General features: G+C 40.2%; 1 protein-coding gene and 1 long non-coding RNA gene across 4 annotated transcripts in view; one reads left to right on the forward strand and one right to left on the reverse strand.

Moving 5' to 3' along the window:
- The window catches only part of LOC141128756 (uncharacterized), a 41,864-nt gene extending 37,904 nt beyond the window's left edge, over window positions 1-3,960 (forward strand). Inside the window, exon 2 of the long non-coding RNA XR_012241731.1 lies at window positions 2,400-3,960. This is a non-coding gene — a long non-coding RNA (uncharacterized lncRNA). The remainder of the gene's footprint in view (window positions 1-2,399) is intronic.
- Window positions 1-17,218, reverse strand: part of HIVEP3 (HIVEP zinc finger 3) — a 204,740-nt gene that overhangs the window by 112,079 nt on the left and 75,443 nt on the right. The gene's annotated exons all lie outside the window — the stretch shown is intronic.

Below are 17,218 nucleotides of genomic sequence, written 5' to 3' on the forward strand. Positions count from 1 at the left end.
TTCACAACAACTCTGTGACTGTTCTTGAATGGCCCAGCCAGAGCCCTGACTTAAACCCAATTGAGCATCTCTGGAGAGACCTAAAAATGGCTGTCCACCAACGTTTACCATCCAACCTGACAGAACTGGAGATGATCTGCAAGGAGGAATGACAGAGGATCCCCAAATCCAGGTGTGAAAAACTTGTTGCATCTTTCCCAAAAAGACTCATGGCTGTATTAGATCAAAAGGGTGCTTCTACTAAATACTGAGCAAAGGGTCTGAATACTTAAGACCATGTGATATTTCAGTTTTTCTTTTTTAATAAATCTGCAAAAATGTCAACAATTCTGTGTTTTTCTGTCAATATGGGGTGCTGTGTGTACATTAATGAGGAAAAAAAAAATGAACTTAAATGATTTTAGCAAATGGCTGCAATATAAACAAAGAGTGAAAAATTTAAGGGGGTCTGAATACTTTCCGTCCCCACGGTATGTCTCATTGATTTTACATGAACCATGGCTTTATAAGGAGACTTGCTATATTGCTGCTGCATTTTTGAAGCTGGATTAAAATTGTATCAACCGTTACACAGATTTGTACCTTAGGATTACCCCAGATGGGACTGCTTGCATGACCTCTCTGTTAAATCAGAGGTCCATAGACTAAGGTGAGCTGCCTGTACTTACGGTGGTGGAAGCACAGATAAGAATATACACAGTTTACGATTGTCTTGAGCACCCTGGTCACCACTGAGGAATTCTCTTCTGCTGGCGTTTTCATCATCCTTTGGCTTTTTAGCATTTCTCATATCTGGGACTTATGCGTTTCTGTGGCAGTTATTTATCATCTTTATGCAATTTTTTAGCGCTGCACTATTTTTGTATTTTAAGGCTAGAACCTCTTTTTTTTTTTGCCCGTTTGCTGTTGCGGACTTTCCCCTTACATTTTGTCTGGTAAAGCTCTTGTAATCAGGACAATCTGGCTTCTTTCACATGGGCTGCGGTATACGGTTTGCCTTCCCCCTTGACCACCCACCTTAAAGCGGTTGTTACCACAGCACTTCATTCCCGATATGTGTGTGCTGTACTATGTATGGGAAAATATTATGTTCTCTTTATATTGCTTCCTTTATGTGAAATCCCTGATGTTCCTGCCAGTTCCTCTGTTTTCCAATGAAAAACTGACCACACTAGGTAGGAGATCACACCGTGGTCCGTTCTCTAGCTATGCTGGGAACTCCGTGTGCTCTCTTCCAATGATCAAACTTGTCCTGAGAGCCCCCCCACTACACAGCCAGTCACTGGCAAGCTCAGTGTGCTGCTGATTCTGCTCCCCCCAGCTCTTATGCAGCTGAGAACAGAGGGAAACCAAGAAAAAGCAGGATCGCCAACTGAAAGCCTGAAAGTGTTTAACCACACTCTAAAAAAGCGCTTTTGAGAGAATGGACTAGTGTGAACCTGGCTTAAGTGAGAAAAAAATCTAAGCCAAGGAAAGGAATGAAACCTGTGCTGGGGGATATATGGAGGTGGCCAAATTGCTGACCTCACTTACTAAAAATGCTAAATTTACCTTACTGACATGATAATCCAGTGGTTAAAATACTTTGACTCAGAAACAATGGGAAGGTTTGCTTGCAAAAAATGAATTTACTTGCTACATGCTTGGTCCTTATCAGTGACTCATACACATTAAATGACAGCCAGCCAGGCAACTAATACTTTAAAGAGAATGTGGCCTACAGTAGTTCTTAGAATGGCTTCTTTTTAAAAAGAAAAAAAGGAATATTGAAGATAGTAATTGTAACTATAACCAAGACAATCTGAAAACATCCACACAAACTAACTAACCCTATATCATTTTCCTAACCTACCCATGCATTATCATTGTACATGTCAAACAGATAGAACATATATAGTGATATGCTTTTAAATACATTTTTTTTTTTTTTTTTTTTTTTGTAAAATAAGGAAAAGAAAAAGAAGAACAGTCAAAACACTATACGCAGTAATAAAAAAAAAAAAAAAGCTATACTATAGTATTAGCTGCTTACCTGTACCTGCTTCTCACATTTGGATGCACTGTTTAGCAGAAAAGCTGATGACCTATATCTGGCTTTGTCCTACTATAATCACAAACCCCTCTGCATGTGATACAAGGGCATTTATGTATGCTCAGGATCTTACATGCCAAAGCAGATTCACTGCAAAAACACACAAAATGCAAGCATTTCAGAATTCAAAAATCTGAACTAAGCCAGCACAAATCTTGGAAAAAGGTACAGCGTGATACATTTTCTGTCTAGATACGTAATCTGGAAAGGTGCTATGGTAAAGCCCGTCTGATCCCTTGAGGGACTGGATAAAAGTAGCATGATCTGATTGTTTACAAACAGTAAAACGCTTTCTTTTGTATTACAGCTTACGATGCAGCAGCTGGAACCACTCCAACACTGGTCCAGGCAGGGAATGCACTACCCCGAGGTCAAGGATATCATGGACAGAGTCCGTCTGGGTTTAGACAGCGAGGAAAGACTTTCTTTTTTCAAATGTGCTGACAAGGAGAGCATGGACAAAGAAAATCAAGAAGCCAGACAAGAGGAGAACATCGTTCGACTTTGTACAGAAAATATTTTACATTATGCTTGGGATCCTAAACCAGAATTGAAAGACCAAGTCATAGCTGTTGAAATCAATTCATTTTTGTCTTTCCACATCACATTCCAGCAAGGCATTGTGGAAAAAAAAAAAACTGGGGAATTGATGTCTAACCAGAATCACACTGCAACACAATGATAAACACTCAGACAAGGGTGGCGTGGGGAATTCGATGGTGGCTACAGAATCTTCACATCCACGCTGTATAGATTGTGAACCAGCATTGCTAGAACACAGGCTTGAGGTTGCACAAAATACTGTTTTTTTATTCCTGGTCCTTTAACTCGTTATCTGCCAAAAGGTTGAATGAGGACAACAATACTGCCTCTTTAATGAGATGCAGCTCTCCCTGAGAGGTAGGGAAGATGCTAAATCGGAGAATCATTGTCATGTCTCCACAGCAATAGTGTCACAGAACTCGTACTGCATCCTGTTGTCATGGCAACAGGATCGCACTTAACCCCCTGTATACAAAACAGCATACATACAATGCTACAGATTGGTAACAATCAGGTCATTGAAAAAAAAAAAAAAAAAAAATTGCCCAAAATCAAAAACAAAGCCTTAAATGCAGAGATATTTTTTTGTAAACATAAAATAGCCAATATTGGGTACTATGCTATACTTCACAATGAATATGTCTCCAGGTTTTCAGCAACACATGAATTTGGAATGTGTGTCATCATATACAGGGTAAATATTACAAAGACTAAAATGCCTCTCAATACACCAAAAGGGACTGTAGGCAAAAAGATGAGATAGAACCATCAATGGATCTTTCTTCTTCCACATAAGCCATACACACAAATATAGGTATGTAACCAGCTATTGTTCTCTGCCACTGATAGCGTTTTCCTATAAAGACATTAGTCAGCTGTAAAAATCAGACTTTAAAAAGTCTAATAAAACAGACAATTATCAAAAGGATCACATTACCAAACCTCCACAGGTACTTTTATACAACGGTGCTCAACTCCAGGTAACAGGGACCACAGAGATTAGACAGCACCTCTCAGAGTTCTGAAAGATCTTCCATACAAAAGAGCATCCATCACCAGAAAAATGTTCACAAAAACATCTAGGGCAGCACAGTGGCTTAATGGTTAGGACTGAAGTTTGAATCCTGGCCAGGACACTATCTGCATGATGTTTGCATGTTCTCCTTGTGCTTGTGTGGGTTTACTCCTGGTATGCCAGTTTCCTCCTGCGCTCCAAAGACACGCTAGTAGGTTAACTAGCTCTTGTATAAATTGGCCCTAGTATATCTATAGTAGTGTTTAGATTGAGACCCCTTAAAATAAAAAAGTATTATTTTCCAACACAATCTGAATATCTATATACATCTATCTGTGCTCTTTGTTATTGTAGTGGAGAGAGAAACACAGGTTGAAAGCGGTTCTTCACTCTGAAAAAAAAATAAATAAATAATGTAGACTCTGACTTTTAAAAAAAAAAAAAGCACTTACCTGTCCAAGGATCTAGTGCCATCCTCACCTGGGCTGGTTCTTTGCCGGTCTTTGGGTCCCCAGTGCCGGCATGTTTAGTGTGGGAAGCCAGCTGCGACTCCTTGTGGCCTTACAGCTGGCTTCCCACCGCATGCGCAAGCCACACTACACTGTTTGAATAGCCCCGCAGCCTACTCCCAAAGGGAACAAGAAGAAGAACAAGAAGAACAAGAAGAACAAGAAGAACAAGAAGAACAAGAAGAACGCATAACTTACCCTTTAGCGTGAATTTCTGCTTTAATACTCTAATGAGAAGCAGGCTTCTACTGAGGCCATATTTAAAATGTGAAGACCTCTTCACATTCAAAACCTTTATAGAATAGTCACTACTCTTTGGGAAGCACTGGTTTTTCTTTTACTGATTTGGATAGTGCATTTGCTGGCTGCATCCATGGGGGAGAGCACGAGTTACCATTAGTTTATGTGTGAGGACAAGTTAAAGCGGCGCTCCAGCCTTTTTTCTTTTTTTAAAATCACTCGTGTTAGTTGAAACTTATGCAATCTAAAATTGGGCATATGCTGCATATGAAGACGTTTTCTTTTTTCATTTGTTTTTTTGTACTCCCTGTAACCTCCAGATCCAGTGAGCTTCCATCCTTAGTGTGGGCATCTGAAGCCTGCTCCGAGTTTTCTCTGGAAAATGGTGCAGCTGGCTACCCAGCGTGCACCTCCTGATCTGGGCAGTGTGAACAAAAGGCAGCTTGGTGTACTGCAGGTTGTCCATAGACTCCTGGGATTGATGAAACATATTCTAGGAGCCAACGGGCAGCCGAAAATTACGTACCTCGCGAGAAAGTGGAGCTTTTAGTGACTCAAAAAGGGTAAATAAATACATTCCGAATATTTATGGCAATGAGATCAGCAATGTTTAGGGCCAAGCTTGAAATACAGGGTGGAACTCCGCTTTAAATTTAAAAATTTGACCAGTTTGGCTTAAGAAATCACGACTAGAACTAGGCTCAAAATTGCCTGCGCTTGCAAAATTGTGAAATGCAAAAAGATACACAAAATTGTAAACAGGCTATATAATAAAACCTGTTATCAATTGAGCTTTAAACTAAAATGACAGACTTAACCGCTTTTGTGTATATATGGGGAGGTGTCTTCAAAATGTATTCACTTACTCAATTTCACCATTTGCTTTTTACTTATATTTACTCCCCCCCCCCCCCCCCTCTACTTACTACTATAAAGTAATAAGTACACCCATAAGGTCCCCCCTGCCTGGAGCCCATGAAGATATGGGACAATGAATCCACAATCTGCTGTTTACGCAAAATCTTTCTGAACACAGCTTTGCACCCTGAAGAGATCACAGTGAAGCCAGGTCAGCCCCGGGACCGGAAGGGAAGGGCAGGAGCACGCGCTTGTCTACTGCTGATTTGGGAAGTGATTTGATGGCTGTACAGCCACCCAAATCAGTCTTACATGAACACTATTACAGTAGAACTATAGGCAAAAAGTCTTTCCATTTTTTGTAAATCTTGGCTTCAGCCTATGCATCTACAGTTAGTGTTTTGTGAATGCAAGTATCCGGTAGGCATTCCTCAGTTTATCAGTATAAAATGTACTCTATAAAATGTATGATTATTTTTTTAATCAAATAGCTATAGGTATGTCCTATTGACATGCCATGCGGTTTTATTCATGGCAATTTTTAAGCATATCCATTTACAATTGTTGTTTTTCTTATAGTGTGTAATACTCCAGCGACACTTCCAAAAACTTCTGAAGAAGCTCCTCTGAGCGAAACATGTAGATTAAAAAATGGTTGTATATGTCCAAAGAAATAATAATATATGTGATTCTTATAGATGTTTATTGCGATTTTAAAGAATTGTTTAAATAAAATGTATATTTTTTCAAACTGATTGTTTAATATATACCTTGGTACCTTAAAAGTCCCGCCTGCCCTTTATAATTGTATGAGTGTCTGGTTAAAGCTTGTAGGAGGAGTTTTCATTTTCCCCTGAAATGAGCTTAATCAAACGAAGTTTTTTTTTTTTTTTTTTTGCATGCTAGTCTCCTTATCGAAAATAAAGAGGGTACTAAAGTTTGAAAACTCTCTTACAACAGAATAAAAACTCAGAAATTATGTAATGTGTTGGACTGTATTTTAGGATGAAAACTGTACTGATCAAAAATGTATGATCTCATATCATACGAGAACATTTTTTTCATGTTTGTTCCTTCAGATAATTTTGGACGAAAGCTGTGTACTAACGATCAGATTATCGTACGATAGCTTTGAAAGCAATATGTTTTGTACAATTTTCTGATCTTCTAGGGTGTACGGGCGTAAGCTGTTACATGTTTGTTGATTGGACTGTTAAAACTGCATTACAATGTAAAAAAAAAAAAAAAAAAAAAAAACAAAAAAAAACCCACAGACGGTGGCTAAACCTGCCACCGTCGTCGTTATACGGTGGCAGGATTAGCACTGCTGCGCGAATTGCGGTAGCTGTATGGCGGCAGCTTTAAGAGCTATAGCGGGCGTGCGCCCACAGCGCGACGTCCATGGGCAACCCGCGACTGCTCCTTAGAGGGGCAGAACGGGGATCGGTAAATGTAAACAGACAGATCCCCGTGAGAGGAGAGATCAGGAACAGAGATCTCTCTCCATTCCCAGTAGAGTACACTGCCCCCACAGTTAGAAACACCTCCCTAGGACACACTTAACCCCTTGATTGCCCCCTAGTGTTAACTCCATCCCTACCAGTGACATTTACAGTGGGGACAGAAAGTATTCAGACCCCCTTAAATTTTTCACTCTGTTATATTGCAGCCATTTGCTAAAATCATTTAAGTTCTTTTTTTTCCCTCATTAATGTACACACAGCACCCCATATTGACAGAAAAAAAAAAAAAAAATAACACAGAATTGTTGACATTTTTGCAGAAGTATTAAAAAAGAAAAACTGAAATATCACATGGTCCTAAGTATTCAGACCCTTTGCTGTGACACTCATATTTAACTCAGGTGCTGTCTATTTTTTCTGATTATCCTTGAGATGGTTCTACACCTTCGAGTTCAGCTGTGTTTGATTATACTGATTGGACTTGATTAGGAAAGCCACACACCTGTCTATATAAGACCTTACAGCTCACAGTGCAAGTCAGAGCAAATGAGAAACATGAGGTCAAAAGGAACTGCCTGAAGAGCTCAGAGACAGAATTGTGGCAAGGCACAGATCTGGCCAAGGTTACAAAAAAATTTCTGCTGCACTTAAGGTTCCCAAGAGCACAGTGGCCTCCATAATCCTTAAATGGAAGACGTTTGGGATGACCAGAACCCTTCCTAGAGCTGGCCATGTGGTCAAACTGAGCTATCAGGGGAGAAGAGCCCTGGTGAGAGAGGTAAAGAAGAACCCAAAGATCACTGTGGCTGAGCTCTAGAGATGCAGTTGGAAGATGGGAGAAAAGTTGTAGAAAGTCAACCATCACTGCAGCCCTCCACCAATTGGGGCTTTATGGCAGAGTGGCCCGACGGAAGCCTCTGCTCAGTGCAAGACACATGAAAGCCCGCATGGAGTTTGCTAAAAAACACTTGAAGGACTCCAAGATGGTGAGAAATAAGATGCTCTGGTCTGATGAGACCAACATAGAACTTTTTGGCCTTAATTCTAAGCGGTATGTGGAGAAAACCAGGCAATGCTCATCACCTGTCCAATACAGTCCCAACAGTGAAGCATGGTGGTGGCAGCATCATGCTGCGGGGGTGTTTGTCAGCTGCAGGGACAGGACGATTGGTTGCAATCAAGGGAAAGATGAATGCGGCCAAGTACAGGGATATCCCGGACGAAAACCTTCTCCAGCGTGCTCAGGACTTCAGACTGGGCCGAAGGTTTACCTTCCAACAAGACAATGACCCTAAGCACACAGCTAAAATAAGGAAGAAGTGGCTTCACAACAATGCCGTGCTTGTTCTTGAATGGCCCAGCCAGAGCCCTGACTTAACCCAATTGAGCATCTCTGGAGAGACCTAAAAATGGCTGTCCACCAACGTTTACCATCCAACCTGACAGAACTGGAAAGCATCTGCAAGGAGGAATGGCAGAGGATCCCCAAATTCCAGGTGTGAAAAACTTGTTGCATCTTTCCCAAAAAGACTCATGGCTGTATTAGATCAAAAGGGTGCTTCTACTAAATACTGGAGCAAAGGGTCTGAATACTTAGGACCATGTGATATATTTCAGTTTTTCTTTTTTAATAAATCTGCAAAAAGGTCAACAATTCTGTGTTTTTCTGTCAGTATGGGGTGCTGTGTGTACATTAATGAGGGAAAAAAAAAAAAAAAAAAATGAACTTAAATGATTTTAGCAAAATGGCTGCAATATAACAAAGTGAAAAATTTAAGGGGGTCTGAATACTTTCCGTCCCCACTGTATACAGTAATCAGTAGCTACTTTTAGCTCTGGTCGATGTATAAATGTCAATGGTCCCAAAAAAAGTGTCAAAAGTGTCCGATCTGTCCGCTGCAATGTCGCAGTCCTGCTAAAAAAAAAAAAAAAAAAAAAAAAAAAAAAATCACTGATCACCGCCATTACTAGTAAAATAAAAAATTAATAAAAATGCCAAAAATATATTCCCTACTTTGTAGATGCTATAACTTTCACACAAACCAATCAATATATGCTTATTGCAATTTTTTTTTACCAAAAATATGTAGCAGAATACATATTGGCCTAAACTGATGAAGACTTTTTTTTGTTTTTTTGGATATTTATTATAACAAAAAGTAAAAAAAATACTGTTTTTTTTCAAAATTGTCTTTGTTTACAGCGCAAAAAATTAAAACCGCAGAGGTGATCAAATACCACCAAAAAAAAAAAAAAAAAAAAAACTATTTGAGGGAAAAAAAGGACGTCAATTTTGTTTGGGTACAGCATCTCGCGACTGCGCAATTGTCAGTTAAAAACGCAGTGCCATATCGCAAAAAATGGCCTGGTCAGGAAGTGGGTAAATCCTTCCGGGGCTGAAGTGGTTAAGGGTGCAAGCTAAAGCTTGTATTTTTTTTAATCCAACCTTTATTGGCCTAGAGCAGGGGTCCTGTTCACGGTCCCTCAGACTGTTGGGGGGCCACACTATAGTTTAAATATGAACTAATTCCTATGCACACATCTTATTTGTAGTGCAAAAAATAAATAAATAAAAAAAAAAAAAAAAAGAAAAAAAAAAAAAAAACACCAGTACAATATTTAAAATAAAGAACAATTGTAATCAATATGAACTTATCAGTATTTCACAGACTCCCCTCATTACAGAACCACTCCCCATCACAGACTCACCCCATAACAAATCCCCCCATCACAAACTCCTCTCCATCACAAAGCCTCAGATAACAGACTCCCCCATATCACAGACTCAGCCATCACAGACTCCCCCCATCAATATTACACTGCCGCCGCTTGTATAATGTCACAGCACTGCCACTCAGCACTTACCTGTATCACGCAGGAAGCAAGGCATGGTAGGTCCGGACGGAGGGCGGGACTTTGGAAGTGAGGGGCAGGTGATTGGTTACTAGGCATCGGGGAGGTCCCAGGAACCAATCACCTGCTTCTTAGCACAGAAGGTCCTTTGTCCGGGCCTGTCATGTTTCCCGTCCTGTGTGATGGAGGTAGAAGAGGGCAGGGGGAGTGCTGCAATGTTAAAGGGGCAGTCCGCGGGCCGGATAAAAAACGCTGAAGGGCCGGATTCAGCCCGCAGGCCATAGTTTGAGGACCCCTGGCCTAGAGGAACAGATGTGAGCACCCCTAAAAATCTAATCAGTCTTGAGGGATACCATCTATAAACATACTTTCATGTGAAAAAGTGCATACACCTTATGGAAAATATTGATTCTGTCAACATATTTGAACAGACAATCATTAGATGTTGAGTCAAATAGTGAAATTTTGCAAAAATAACACATACAATTCACACAGTATATTCATTTTCATGAACTACATTAACAAAAATTTAGAGCTGTCATATGGAAAAAGTAAGTAAACTATGTATAATTAAAATCACCTCAAATCCACAAAATCAGAATTAGCCCCCGTTCACATCGGAGCGATTTGACATGTCAAATCGCATGCCAATTCACAGCCTATTGCCGGCAACAACACTATCCCAAACGGTGTGATGCCGACTTTGCAGCGCCGCACAGATTTCCAAAAGTAGTTCCTGCACCCCTTTTGGCGGCATCGGCGGTGATTTCAATAGACATATGTGCATGAACCCCCACAGATGTGTTTCAAACAGCCCCTGAATGCACACTGAATTGCGGGTTTGAAATCGTGCACTTCAGCTGAACTTGCACAAATTTCAAGCCCGCGTTCAGTATGAACGTACCCTTAGGCCTTATTCACACTTATGCAGGCTGCAGTTTGCATATTGCAGGTGCATTTTTCAATATATGCTTTTCATCCATTGAAGTCTATGGAACCAAAAACAAGTCCCTGGCCCTTCCCATAAAAGGCACAGATGTGAACTACATCCATAGGAAACCATGTTAAAATGGACTGTAGTGCGTTTCTGCAAAACTGAAAACGCGTTAAAAAATGCATAGGTGTAAACCAGGCGTTGGTGCTCCACATTGCGCACCAATGATTAGAAATTTCTTTGGGAGTATGCAGGGGGAACCTGCTTTTTTCAATTTCAGACATCTAGGTGTTGATTTACTAAAACTAGTGAGTGTAAAATCTGATGCAGCCGTGCATGGTAGCCAAACAGCTTCTGATGTCAGCTTGTTCAACTAAGCTTTGACAAAAAAAAAAAAAAAAAAACCTGAAAGCTGATTGGTTTCTATGCGGAGCTGCACCAAATTGTGCATGTTCCAGTTTTAGTAAATCAACCTAGAGTCTGTTGTCCTTTATGCTACTGATCTATGTGGGGTCATCGTGCCAAGATTAATTGAGCTTTCTAAGGCCCCAGAAAGAATGCTGGGGATGCCCATGAGCCTAGCAAGGGATAAAAAAAAAAAAAAAAAAAAAAAAAAAAAAAAGTGCTGGATCATTCCACTGTAAGGACACAAAATATACAAGTGGCATGAATTAAAAAAAAAAAAAAAAAAAAAAAAAAAAAAAAAAACAACTCTGTCCAGGCCTGGTCAGTTTAGCAAATTCAGCCAAAGAGCTGACCGATTGATGCTATAAAGAGTCTCCAAGTACCCCATAATTTCAGATAACTCTTGCAATAGTTGGAGTCACAGTGCATCTATAATTAGAAAGAGATTGCACCAATAAGCCTACATGAGAGGTGTGTTAAAGAGGAGCTTCACCCTGTAAACAAAAGTGTAAAAGGCAGCAGCTACAAATACTGTGACTCCTTGCGGCTTCACAGCTGGCTGCCCACGCATGAGCTACGCCTCGTCCATGGTCCTGCAGTCTCCTGGGACCTGTGACATGTCCCAAGAGACTGCGGGGAAGGGGGCGAGGGGCGCTCTCGCACTTTGAATGACATTTGCTTGGTCATTCAACACTGTACCCAAACAAAATTTTATCTTTTTTGAGAGAGAGGGGACTTTCTTTTGGTGGTATTTAATTACCACTGGGTTTTTAATTTTTTGCTAAACAATTGCAAAAAAAAAAAAAAAAAAAAAGTTTGTTTCGGTTATAAAATTTTGTACATAAGTGATTTTTCTCCTTCACGGATGGGCGCTGATGAGGAGGCACTGATACACATGATGGGCACTGACAGGCAGCACTGATAACCAGGGCACTGATGATCAGTGCCCTGATTATCAGTGTAGATGTCCCCTGTGTGAATTGGGCTTACTGGCTCTCCTCTTCTCATGTGTTGTCAGCTTGAGGAGAGGAATGCGATAATCGGCAAATCTTGTCTACACTGATCAGCTGTGATTGAACACAGCTGGCCACATGGTAAAGAGTTGCTGTGATTGGCTCTCTACCCCAATCTGTGATCAGCTGTGTCCAAAGGACACAGTGATCACAGATCCCTGCCGATGTGCGCCGCAGGGGTGCAAGAGATGCACGATCACGGAAGGACGTCAATAGGACGCCCTATCAGAAATGTGTGTCGTGAAGAGGTTAATCGCATGGTGGTGGAAACGTTAAAGATTTAGTGTTTCTTAACTGCTTCAAGGCCTGGGTAGCTTGGAGTGTTCGAGTCAACTATACATTCTGCATCATATCCAGGTGTGCTTGATGAGAGTGTGTGGACATTAGTCCAAAAGTTAAAGTAGACACTGAAATGGGTCTTTCAAAAGACTCATGATCTAGTGCACACTAACAAATCTACCAAGGAATGCCAAAAAAGAAGAGAGAGATAGAGGATTATAGACTGCCCTAGTGAAAGCCCCGATTATTCCCACTGGAAAAAAAACAGTTTGCACAAAGAAACCCACAAACATCTTGCAACTAAAGGAATCTTGCATAAAGAAGGAAGGATTTCCGAGACTGGTAGGCAGTTATTTCTGCTAAAGAAGGCAAATATCAGCTTCTGGTGCCAAAGGTGTACTTACTTTTTCCACAGTACACATTTATTGATTTTTTGATGAATAAATACATGAAAGGCCAATTTCTCATGTGTTCTTTTTATTAATTTTTTTTCTAGAATATAGATTACCTTTCTCTGTAGACAGGGCTTTCATAAAGATCTAATGTTTGCCAGTTCAATTATGTTGAAAACGAACGATTTCCATGGTGTACTTAATTTTTCACATAACTGGTTATTTTGATTTGGGCAAAACAGGGCAGCCTTAGACAGGAACAAGTTTGATACTGCATAGAAAATATGCGGTAGGTTAGGGCTAAAATTATATACAAAGAGGGAAAGCTATAAATAGGAAAGAAAAGTAGAACAGTCTTAAAATTGCTATGATTCACGTGTTTTCATACTTATTTCCTCTTTTACTGGGGTTTTGGGTGTAAAGGTAGATATAGGAAATAGGCTTTTTTTTTTTTAAGACTGCATTCAAATGAGTAATCTCAGAATTATACAACCAACATGTACACCTGTACCAAAACTATAAACAATATTTTATAAAAAGGGACAATTTTAGAAACCTAAAAGAAACATCAAGAAGATGTAGATAAAAATAGCAAATCACTACAGGCATTTAACATGCAGTGAGAAAAATATAAATTGCAAGGCCAAGGCACTTATCAGTATGAAAGCCATCACAAAATATCTTGCTAAAAAAGCTCTAAAACCTTTGATAAGAAATTATTATTTCTTATTATTCCCCCCCCCCCCCCCATGCAGAGGGGCTGTGCCCACAATGCATGGGTTAACCGTTTGTTTTGTCAAGGGGTTAGCAGAAAGCTGTACACTCACCCAATCCTCTCAGTCGTAAACAGCGCTCCCCCACAATCCAGCGGTGGACTGTTCCTGACATCTTTGTGTCCAGAGCAGGTCTATGGGCGTGATTACGTCAGGTAGTCCACCGCACAAGACTGCTAGACTGGGGGGGGGTCAGGAGCCACAGGAACCAGTCTTGTGCTCGGAGGATTAGGTGAGTATATCTCGGCTCTTCAAACCCCATGACAAAAACAAGCAGTTAGCAATCTTTAACAATTTTTGGGCACAATGCATGGAGAGAAAAAAAAAATATTGCTCAGATGATTTCAACTTTAAAATTTTACACTCATACAATTCCGTTCCTCACAAATCCTGACATGCCTGAATGTCTTTAAATTGTACCAGGCTGAAAAGTTCATCACTTGTATAAAACACAAACAAAAGCCCAAGTTAATTTTGACACTTCTCTCCTACATGTAAAAATCTTTTTTTTTGCTAGAAAATTACTCAGAACCCCCAACCACCCAAATACACACACACAAAAAAACTTTCATGAATTAAAATTTCAAATATTTACCCCCAATATTTTTGTATAATGTGAAAGATATTATTCAGAGTAAATAAATACCAATCATGTTGCGCTTTAAATTGCACACACTCGTGGAATGGCACACACTCGTGGAATGGCACCAAACTACAGTACTTAAAATCTCCATAGGCGATGCTTTACACATTTTTTCAGGTTACGTTTAGAGTTACAGAGGAGGTCTAGTGCTGGAATTATTGCTCTTGCTCTAACGATCATAGCGATACCTCACATGCTGGTTGAAATGCCATTTACATATGTGGGCGTGACCTACATATGTGTTAGTTTTTTGCGTACAAACATGAGAGGACGGGGGCGCTTTATTTTATTTTTATACTTTCCCTTAAATTTTTTAGTTTTTAAAGGACTTAAAATGGCCAGCATAGCGCGTGAACGTGCTAGATTGTGGGGCTTGGATCTATACTGGCATTAACCACATCCCCTGGGTTGACGTCATATGACATTGGGGACTTGAAGTGAATATATCTGAAGGATTCCTGCAGATACAGGCATCATCCAGATCTTTTTTTCAGCAGGCCATTCCCTGCAATGTAAAAGCCATCATAGTATAGCGGCTGCTTCTCCATGCTCGCCCAGATGATCGGGGAGCCGTAGAATAAATCCGCCAGAGGCGGTTTAGCTCAGAGTTGGCCATCTCTGACTCAGAGGCCGGAAGCCACGGCATGACAGGTCCCTTTTTACCCACATCTCTCCTCTATGCTGGAAAGCCTGAGATCAAAAATAAATAAAAATTGATCTCAGGCTTTCCAGCAAAAGAAAAAAAAAAAAAAAAACCCACACACGGCAGTCGGCATGACGTCACTTCTGGGCTCCGAGGGTCATAGAGCTGGCCGAGGACCAAATGACGAAGTGGTTAATGCCAGTATAGATCTATGCCCCACAGTCTAGCGCATTACTGCGCTATGCTGCCCATTCCTCAACAGCTGATGAGACCTTTAGCAGTTTCAAGAACATGGTTTTGCAACAAAAATCCATTTACCTGTGCTCCTTTCTGTCAATGGGAAAGGAGTGAGACTGCTACACTCCTAAAAAAAAGTGCTCTGTAGTTGTCCAAGGTAAAAAAAAAAAAAAAAAAAAAAAAAAAAGAGAACTATGAGACTGAATGAAATATCCTTCATAAAAGCTGGAGGGAATAAAACTATTGCTCTTTGTAACCACACCTTCTGCATCATTTTCTATTGAAGGTTACCAGCAAAGGCTACATTTCAACAGCATCCCGCTTTCCGTTTCCTTCATTTACCTTTTAGAAGCTTCCTTTAATTACATTTTTTTTCAGGACAGTCACCAACATAAATTCAAGATGTCATTTAAAAGACAACAACAAAAGAGAAATATAGTATACAATTATACTTCATTAGTGCACAATTAGTATCCTGCAATTTGGGCAGTTTAGAATAATATGTTACCCCTTAGGCGGCATTAGATTGGCATTTTTATGCTATCAAAAAAGACAGGTGAAACATTCATTTTTTTCAAGTAACTTAATTTTCATGTGGGCTCCAAAGTACAGCAGACAATTTAAGGCTTTCGTCATCCCCCCTTACAAAACAAGGTTTTGGATAATAGAAGTCATAAAGCCAAATAGAATTCTCCCATGTTATAATCTATAATACATTCCCCTTGGTTCCCTCCCAACTGGAACCCTGGAACTTTTAAGAAGAGAACCACAGAGGGTTCTCGAAGATTATATCATTTATTAAAAGTAATTGAGATGATCTCACTGGAAGAAGTTCTAAATGGGGCATATACAACTTAGTATATTGGAGATATCAACAGATACATTTTTGTTTCATCATTCCCTTCCTTATGCTCTGTTAAAGAACCAAACCCATTAGAGAGATTGTTTTTCCACTCCAATGGCCCCCTATACATCCTTAGACCTCTTTCACACTGAGGCATTTTTCAAGCGCTTTTGGGCTAAAAATATCGCCTGAAAAAACACCTCCCCTGCAGTCTCAGTGTGAAAGCCAGAGTGCTTTCACTCTGAGGGGATGTGCTGGCAGGACGTTAAAAAAAAAAATCCTGCTAGCAGCATCTCTGAAGTGGTGAAGGAGCGGTGAATACACTGCTCCTTCACCGCTCCTGCCCATTGAAATGAATGGGCAGCGCCGCTGAACTGCCAGAAAAGCACCCACTGCAGCTTTGTGGGTCGTTTTAACCCTTGTTCGACCACTAGCAGGGGTTAAAAGCGCCCCCGCTAGCGGCCGAAAACCTCTGCAAAATCAACGGTAAAGCGAGGCTAAAAATAGCGGCGCTTTACCGCCGACGGCGCTGACGCCCCAGTGTGAAAGCGGCTGCAAATGACCAAAAACACAAGGGGACAGCTGTAACACGTTTCATCATGCATCTCTTAAGCTTTGTACACACGATCAGATTTTCCCGCAGACAAAACCTCAGACTTTTGTCTGAAGGCTTGTGCCTGGATTTTGTCTTGCATACAAAAGGGCAAGGAATTATCGGCCAACAAACACAAACCTACTGATGTACTACATGGTTTTTCAGCTCTTTAGCGTCACCCTTTGGGCTCCTTGTGCTAATTTTGTGTTAGTAGAAGTTTGGTGAGTGTTGATTTGCGCTTTTCATTTTGTGCTTTTCAGTTCTTTTCTGAACGGCCATTCCTCAACCAGACATATTGCGGAATCAGAGGAGATAACGTGTTATCTATTATTGCCTTGGAGTTATTGCTTTGACCCAAGTCCAGTACAGGAACAGGAGGAGGAGAATGGCTTGGACCAAAAATTGGTTGCTTTATTATACGTGACCAACTATGTCATATGCCTTTGCTGCGGGAGCCCCAGGAGAATAATCCAGATGATTTTCGGAATTATCTACAGATGACAGACCCCTGCTTTCACCAACGCTTGGCATTGTTGACCACCCTATATATTAAGAAGCAGGATACATGCCTGAGGCTTTTATTTTATGGTTGAATAATAATTATTTGATTTGTTATATTTTCTATATTTTTGGATGCATAGAATGCACTTTTTGGTTAAGTTCTATTGGCAGATAGCATGTCTAATTTTATTTGTTTTCTTTTTTTTTTTTTTTTTTTTTTTTTTTGTGCATTAAAAAAAGTTGGAGAATAATACTTGGCTATGTGTTTTACTTCAAATGACAGTTTGGGAGTAGACGGTTACATTTAAAAAAAAATAAAATGTAAAATTAAACAAGGGACACCAACATAGCTGTATCTTTGATCTTAAAAACTACAGGATAATGGT

Source organism: Aquarana catesbeiana, linkage group LG02 (assembly GCF_042186555.1).
Source record: "Aquarana catesbeiana isolate 2022-GZ linkage group LG02, ASM4218655v1, whole genome shotgun sequence".
In the NCBI taxonomy this organism is placed as follows: Eukaryota; Metazoa; Chordata; class Amphibia; order Anura; family Ranidae; genus Aquarana; species Aquarana catesbeiana.